The sequence below is a fragment of the Caretta caretta genome, chromosome 25, assembly GCF_965140235.1.
Source record: "Caretta caretta isolate rCarCar2 chromosome 25, rCarCar1.hap1, whole genome shotgun sequence".
Lineage (NCBI taxonomy): Eukaryota > Metazoa > Chordata > Testudines > Cheloniidae > Caretta > Caretta caretta.
This window is the reverse complement of record NC_134230.1, coordinates 19,139,915-19,148,369: the sequence shown is the minus strand read 5'-3', so window position 1 is coordinate 19,148,369 and position 8,455 is coordinate 19,139,915. Positions and strand designations below refer to the sequence as shown.

Genomic DNA, 8,455 nt, shown 5'->3' with positions numbered 1-8,455 from the left:
GGGGAGGGCGGGGCGGCGGGCGCTGGGGGCGGTCACAGGGGGGCGGGGGGCGCTGTCCTTGGCGCTGCTGAGGGACTCGTTGCCCTGGGGCGCTGCGCTGGGGGACCCTGCCCCGGGGGGGGACCCGGACCCACCCCCACCCCCACCCCGCCCGTTCTCTCGAATCACCCTCCTGCCAAGAGCGGGAGCGCGGCGGCCGCTCGCAGACGGACACGCCGGTCTGGGTTTCACCCGCGGAAGCTTGTGCCCAGATCGGCGTGTCCGTCCCCGGCGCCGCCGGGCTCTTTTCGGGGTTCGGGCGAACCCGGCTCCCGCCGCTGATACTTTAAAAAAATGGATGTGACGTAACGGCGGGGGCGGGGGCGGGGGCGGGCGGACTCGGGTGTTTCCGCCCCTGCTCGGGACTCGCCGTTGGCTCCGGGCAGGGGGCGGGGTTTTCGCTTCGGGTGTCTCCGCCTTCGCTCGCGGGTTTTCGGGAGCGGGCTCGGGTGGTTCCGCGGTACCTCGGCTGTTTCCGCCGGGCGGGGCGGGGCGAGGCGAGGCGAGCTCGCCGAGCTCGCCGCTGCCGGGCTGAGGCTGGAGGGACGTGGGGCTGCGGCGGGGCGGACGGGGCTGGCGCCGGCGGAGCGGTGGGTCTCGGGCCCGGTTTGTGCGACGGTCGCAGCGTGGCTGGGCAGGCGGCACGTCCCCTAGCCGCGGGGGGGGGTTGTGTGCGTTGTACCCCCCGCCCTGGGGAGGTGAGCGGGGGGGGGGGCTATGCGCACTGCACCCCCCGCCCTGGGGAGGTGAGCGGGGGGGGGGCTATGCGCACTGCACCCCCCGCCCTGGGGAGGTGAGCGGGGGGGGGCTATGCGCACTGCACCCCCCGCCCTGGGGAGGTGAGCGGGGGGGGCTGTGTGCACTGCACCCCCCCGCCCTGGGGAGGTGGGGGAAGGTGAGCGGGGGGGGCTCTATGCGCACTGCACCCCCCCGCCCTGGGGAGGTGAGCGGGGGGGGGCTATGCGCACTACACCCCCCGCCCTGGGGAGGTGGGGGAAGGTGAGCTGGGGGGGTGGCTGTGCGCACTGCACCCCCCGCCCTGGGGAGGTGAGCGGGGGGGGGGCTATGCGCACTGCACCCCCCGCCCTGGGGAGGTGAGCGGGGGGGGGCTATGCGCACTGCACCCCCCGCCCTGGGGAGGTGAGCGGGGGGGGGGGGCTATGCGCACTGCACCCCCCGCCCTGGGGAGGTGAGCGGGGGGGGGGGGCTATGCGCACTGCACCCCCCGCCCTGGGGAGGTGAGCGGGGGGGGGGGCTATGCGCACTGCACCCCCCGCCCTGGGGAGGTGAGCGGGGGGGGGGGGCTATGCGCACTGCACCCCCCGCCCTGGGGAGGTGAGCGGGGGGGGGGGCTATGCGCACTGCACCCCCCGCCCTGGGGAGGTGAGCGGGGGGGGGGGCTATGCGCACTGCACCCCCCGCCCTGGGGAGGTGAGCGGGGGGGGCTATGCGCACTGCACCCCCCGCCCTGGGGAGGTGGGGGAAGGTGAGCTGGGGGGGTGTTTGTGCGCACTGCACCCCCCGCCCTGGGGAGGTGAGCTGGGGGGGGCTATGCGCACTGCACCCCCCGCCCTGGGGAGGTGGGGGGAAAGTGAGCTCGAGGTGACAGCTGTGCATTGCAACCTCCCATCTCAGGGTGGGACAGTGGGGGGAGAGGCTGTGTCCATTGTATCACGGCTGGGCGCGTTGCACCACTACACTTCAGGGAGATAGTGCGTGCATTATGCCATCCCATCTCCTGGAGTGGGGGGAGGGTATAAAGTGACTGCTGTCTGCGGGGGCTCCCGATGCAAGGGGGTGCTGTATGCGTTGCAGCCATCCCAGAGGAGTGCAAGAGCCCCCAGTGCTCAGAGGAAGATGTGTCTTGGGTGATGATGCTCTTCCCTCCGGGGGCCATTCTCAGTTTGCCTGAGGAGGGGGCTGCAGGACCTTCCCCGTTGCTGTCAGTTGGCTGCGGGTACAGGGTAGGCTGGACTGGTTACAGGGGGATTTTGAATGTAAAACCCCAAACTCATGTTGACTCCATCTGCCTGGCTTTTTACTTCCTCAGAAACCATGGAGTGGGTCTTGACTGAGCCTGGCAGTCAGGAACCTGGCCCTGAGAGGCAGTGCATGTGGAGGGTGTTTCTGAAGCCTTGTTCCAGGCTCTGGCTGGGGACAGGCAGGCCCTTAGCATAAAGTGGATTTGAAATGGCTGTGAAATGAACTTGGAGCGCTGCCCAGGAGAGGTGTGCGTGTTGGTGATGTGAGTGGTGCCAAAGGCCCCGACTGGGATCTGGACCCCACTGGGTTGGGCCCTGCGCAGATTTGGAAAGAGAGAAACCCTGCTGGGGCTTAGTGTCCAATGCACTGAACAGAGCATGGGGATCCAACAGACAAGCAAATGAGTGTGGTGGAGACTTGGCATGGTCCATTGTGGCTCTAGAGAGAAAGTTGGTGGAGCAGGCAGTGACATTTGCCTGTAGAGGCCTAGTTTGGGGGGGAGGAGGATGGGATCCTAGTTGAGCTAAATGGCCTCTGCATGCAGTCTACATGGAGATTGCTGCTTGCAGCTCTCTCTGACTTTTGTTGTCATTTTAGAGGCTGGCTTTAACCCTTTGTGTCAGGCATGATAGTGCAGCTGCCTGTAAATGGGGATTGTGGGCATCCTTTTTGCATATGGCAGATACCTGGAGCCTGATGATAGGAATTCACTCGTTCTGGGGGGTCTCTAGGCAGAAAGCCTCTTTCTTTGGCTTGTCAGCTGTATTCTGGCCTCCTGTGTATTAACGACTGCCTGGCTTGGTTTCTCAGTCATGTCTGTTTGGAAAGTTTAACATTTTTAAAAAATGGGAATAATGGCCGGGTTGGGAGAGGGGCACCTCTCTCCCCATCTGTTTGTGTTAGCAGCTGGGCCATTTTGCATGTGCTACCCAGAAGTACTGGGACCGACTTGAAATGATTTTGTAAAATGAAAGCTGAACCCAGGAAGTTGGTGGAAGGAATTATTGCTTTGATATGGACGGCTACTGATGAACACTTCTTAAACTCATTGCAGCTGGAAGATTGATCCAAAGGGATGAGAAATGTAGCAATTTCTCTTACTCTAAACCCAAGCAGTCCTCTTCCCCATGTAACATTACAAAGTCCCAATCTATGCATCATAGATATCTGCCTTCTAAAAGACAGGGGCAGACCTGCAGCAAATCTGACCTGTTTATAGTATATTTTGCAGTTTTATTTATCAGATTGCAGGGACACTCTCATTCTCTTTGGGAGGAACTTTCTTCTGTGTCCACTGACTTCCAAGGCTGATGTTTAACACTGGGGTGGGGAATAAAATCTTGTGGAGTTGCGTGGGATTTGGCTAGCTGAGACCCTTCTATCACTGCCCCAAAGTGAGCTCCCACAAAGTGAGAAGGTGTGAGGACCCTGAAATGATATGGCTGCTTGCTTACCTTTAATGCTGACGCTGTCTCCTTTGGATGCTAAGCAGCCTTTCTAGTGACAGGAATGGAACAGTGGCCTCCTTTGCTCCCCCGTTAATATATACAGCATTATTTCTTTTATTTTTAGGGCAGTTCTCAGAACCACCAGGGATTTCACTCTGTGACTCTCGCTGCAAGAGCAGAGAATGAAGACAGCTGAGTAAATACAGCCTAAATAATTTTTCTACTCTTCCCCCTCCCTCCCCCCCTCCAAGTTTAACATGGGAGGGTAAAGTAGTGTGTTAGCCCATGCTGCAGTCACTAATATCTCCAGGATGTGGGAAAGGTCAGGTGATAGTTTGGTTTCTTTCGCGATTATCTATTTGTACTCTGACCTGTTGGACTTGCTCTCAGATCCTGCTGCGGAATTCAAAGTAGCTGTTACTGTGTCCCCATCTCTCATTTCTTAAGATACTTGCATCTTGGGTACTTCTAAGGGTAATTACTCCAAACCCCTTATTTTGAACTCGGAACAACATTCATCAACTTTGCTCTTAGAATGGGAAAAAATCCTGCCTCCCTCAGCCAACTCTTGTTGGACCAAAAACTCTGGGTTGTGAGAGAAGCCACAAATCAAAAGGAATCCAATGAAGAATGGACCTGGCTGCATCAGTGCCTCCGTTGAGGAATTGATGCATGTTTCCAGTGGAAAATATTTATCATATTGGAGGCTCCCTTAGTTCCTGAGAGAGGATCTGGAGCGGCTGAAGCCGATGTGATTTGAGTAATGGGAGATAAGCTGAGAAAGGAAAAATGAACTCTGAGTTAGACTCTAGCTCCCTCAGCTCAGTAACTTGTGCATAATTCCAAATATTTCAGGGAACAGATAACATTATTCCCAACAAATGCCTCAGCTGAAAGAGTGGCTACAAGCTTTTGAAAGATTTTCTTATTGGCTTTGGAATTGTAAGTGATGAGTGACATATCCAAAATACAGTTAGCCTTTTACTTCTGAAATTAGGTATTCCAGGAAACCAAACATGCAAAGAAGATGCTTCTAAAATGGGGGTGATTTACTCTGGCTACTCAGGGATCCAAATTAAGGGATAACTGAGCAATGGGACAGTTCTAGCAGGGGCACTTTTTTTTAATTCCTTTCCAAACATTTCAGATACCCCTCCATGCCCACGACTTCAGTAACAAATCAACTGCAGAATGCTGCATTAACACTGCAGAAGTTCAAGCAGGAAGCAGCCTCCCCTTAGCATACACACAGAGTAACAGTCATGGACAGGACGCTCGTGGTCCTTTGTGTCCATGCTCTTGGCAGGAGGAGGCAGCCAGGTTCAGGAAACTCTGTCTATGAGTATATCGTCATTGCAAATGAAAGGTGTGTTCCTAACTCGGGTTAGCAGCTTGAGTTCATTCGAGCAGCTAATCTGAGTTAAAAGCTGAGTTGCTGGGTCTACACTGCTAGTTTAACCCGAGCGAAGTACACACCACTCTTTGCAGCGAAGATACTCGTAGTCTCTGGTGAGAGATTATGTGAAAGCAGCCAGCGGGCCAGGACTGCAGCCCACACACAACAAAGGCATCCAGAGGAAGAGGCGCTTGTGGTGCTTGGCAAGGAGTACTCACTGCAAAGGCCACTAATCCTGAACCTGGGTATTTCATGTCACGGGACCAAGGAGGCCCCCCAGCATGCCTGGGAGGGTCATGACTGTCACCTGCCAAGAAACTGGAGAACCTCAAACAACTTTCACCTTTCAGTTCCCACTTCTTTTCTGTGGTGAGAGCCAGTAATTCAGTGTATTGCAGCTTCCGTCTGACTGTGCAGATACTCCCCAGGTAAATGCTTCTCACTTTCACTCAGGTCAATCCCTCCCTCATGCTGTGCCCATCCCAGAGTTCTCGCTTTCCCTGCTGTCATGTCACATCTTGCTCAAACTCTCCTATAAAGGGGCTCTTTCCAGTGAGGCCTCCCTGGAACCTCACCCTCATGCTGTGATCTCATCCAGCCTCAAGCTAAGCAGGGATAGGAGACCTTGGATGGGAGACCGCCAAGGGAAACCCAGAAATGGTGTCTGTGAGTGGTGCTCTTGTGAGTCAGTACTGAACCAGTGCCTGGGGATGGGAGCGCTGTACTGTTTGGTATGTTATCATTAAGACAGTCATTGTTTGTCTGTGTTGCAGTAACACCTGTAGGCCCCCATCAGGGCTCTGATTCTAGGTGCTGTACAAACACAATGAAAAGATGGTCCCTGTCCCAAGAGTGATGGGAGTTAGTCTGCTTAGGTGCCTGGTGGGATTTTGGTGCCTAAAGACCTTTGAAAACGTGGCCCCATGACCATCAAGTGTTTAGAATGAATACTCTCCCACTTAGTTTTCAGTCCTAGATTGGAATAAAGGGGGGAACAAGCTCTCCTGCTGCTTCAGCTCCCCGTTGGTTTCCCAGCTTTGAAGGAACTAGTCCAGCTGAAGACGCAGCTCTCAGGGCACTTGCTAGCTAACCTGACTCCCAAAGGAAGTGAGGCGCAAAAGCTTTTCCACACAGCAAACTGGAAGTGCTCCCAAAGGGAAGATGTAAATACCAGCGCTCGTGCTATTGTAGTGACCGAAAATAAAACAGATGTGTCCTGCGGCACGTGACATAATTCTGGGTCCGGTTCTGTTCAATAGCTTCATCGCTGATTTAGATGATGGCAGAGAGAGTGCACTTATAAAGTTTGCGGATGATACCAAGCTGGGAGAGTTGCAAGTGCTTTGGAGGATAGGACTAAAATTCAAAATGATCTGGACAAACTGGAGAAATGGTCTGAAATAAATAGGATGAAATTCAATAGGGACAAATGCAAAGTACTCCACTGAGGAAGGAACAATCAGTTGCACACATACAAAATGGGAAACGACTGCCTAGGAATCTAGGGATCATAGTGGATCACAAGCTACTTATGAGTCAACAGTGTAACACTGTTGCAAGAAAAGCAAACATCATTCTGGGATGTATTAGCAGGAGTGTTGTAAGCAAGACATGAGTAATAATTCTTCCACTCTACTCCATGCTGATAAGGGCTCAACTGGAGTATTGTGTCCAGTTCTGGGGGCCACATTTCAGGAAAGATGTGGACAAACTGGAGAAAGTCCAGAGAAGAGCAATAAAAATGATTAAAGGTCTAGAAAACATGACCTATGAGGGAAGATTGAAAAAAAAAATGGTTTGTTTAGTCTAGAAAAAAGACTGAGAGGGGACATAATAACAGTTTTCAAGTACATAAAAGATTGTAAAGGAGGAGGGAGAAAAAATTTTCTTATTAACCTCTGAGGATAGGACAAGAAGCAATGGGGTTGAATTGCAGCAAGGGAGGTTAAGGTTTGACATTAGGAAAAACTTCCTAACTGTCAGGGTGGTTAAGCACAGGAATAAATTGCCCAGGGAGGTGGTGGAATCTCCATCGCTGGGGGTTTTTAAGAGCAGGTTGGACAAACACCTGTCAGGAGTGGTCTAGAGAATACTTTGTGCTACCACGAGTGCAGGGGACTGGACTCTCGAGGTCCCTTCCAGTTCTGTGATTCTAAGATTGAGACACATTTACGATATCTAGCTTGAGCTGACCTCAACAGCTAGATGTTTTCCTGCAATTCTGTAATTAAAAGAGCAGCAGCACCCTTTAACTCCTTAGAGCTGGAGAGAGAGCTCATTGGCGCAGTCTTGGTTTTTGTTTAAAAGATTTTAGGAGATTATAGGAAGTTTAGGCTTCAACGTAGGTTTTCATAGTTTCAAATTTAACAGTAAACAGATTTATTTTTAAAAAGAAAAATGTTTACATAACTGATTTAAATTAAAAAAATCCAAATGTGTTTGTTTTATCTAGTGTTGTAGTCTCCCACACTGTGTGGGGTTTGGGTGGGGACTTTGGGCCCTGGGGCTTTGGAGACTGCCTGCCTGCTCCTGATTGGGGTATGTAGGCTGGCTTGGTGAAGAGGGGGCATGATGGGAAGTTGAGCTTTGGTACCCGGGTCCGGGAGCCCGTACTCTGTGTGGCGGCCAGGAGAGCAGAGTCGCTCCTTTGGCTGTTGGGGGTTTGGGGCTGGCTATTCTGGAGGTGAGGGGATTGGGGCGTGAGGAGACCCTGGCCTGGTGGTCGTGGTTGCAGGATGGGATAGACCCTCTCCGAGCAGAGGATCCTGGTCTCAGCTCTTCAACAGCTGATGCTGCGGTGTCTCCCCTGGCCTCCTGGGGCCCGTGGTGGCTGGGCTCTTAATCACTGTGGTGTCTGCACCACCCCTCTGGCGGGACGGGAAGCAGCAGGGGCAGTCTGGGCTGCAGCTCACTGTGAAGGAGTCAGGCCCCTTTCCTGGCCCGCCCCCTCCAGGTTGGGATCACCCCACTAGCCACCCCAGCAGAAGCGGGGATGCCCATGTCAGCCTCCCTGCTATGGGACAATCACAGCAGTGCGGTGGGGGCTCACTGGCCATGCATGTCTCTTGACATGAAACTCAAACGTCCACCCAGGACACTGCCAGGAATTAAAAAAACAAACCCAAAACCCATGCAATTTTTGCAGGGCCTCACCTTTGGGACCTTTGTGCTGTGGCACGGAGTGGCTACTTGTGTGCTCTCCAGGAGAAGCCTGGTGGTGAGGGAGGCAGTCAGTGCATGTGTTCAGAACGGGCTTCCACCTCCAAGTCAGTGGGGGATTCTAGGGACTATGGGTTTTTTGGGGGCCGGGGAAAACAATTGCTGTCTTTACACAATGTTAAACCACCTCCATGCTGAGGGCATGCCCCTGGGACAGGCATGTGCATGGCCCCTATCCCTGGCTGACTGCCCTGCTGTGGGACTTCACTCCCAAGCGTTGGAGCTGCTGGTACCCTCCAGATATCTGTTTATGGGATTTGGCACATAAGCCCCATCCCTTAGCACAAATTCTGTCCTCTGCTTTCCATTGGGCGCCAAGGTTTCCTGATCTGTGGTTGCCGCTGCGCGCACGCAGTTAAGCTGCTTTCCT

General features: G+C 53.9%; 1 protein-coding gene across 4 annotated transcripts in view; it reads left to right on the top strand.

Moving 5' to 3' along the window:
- The first annotated feature begins 547 nt into the window (after positions 1-547).
- PIK3R2 (phosphoinositide-3-kinase regulatory subunit 2) overlaps positions 548-8,455 on the top strand; it is a 40,488-nt gene continuing 32,580 nt past the window's right edge. For 2 of the 4 annotated variants that reach the window (XM_075123232.1, XM_048830534.2), the window contains exon 1: positions 548-629. The gene's annotated coding sequence lies outside the window, so the exon portion shown is untranslated. Of the gene's footprint in view, positions 630-718; positions 738-3,605; positions 3,667-8,455 lie in introns of those variants that run through there. The other 2 variants (XM_075123231.1, XM_075123229.1) reach the window with 2 other exon arrangements.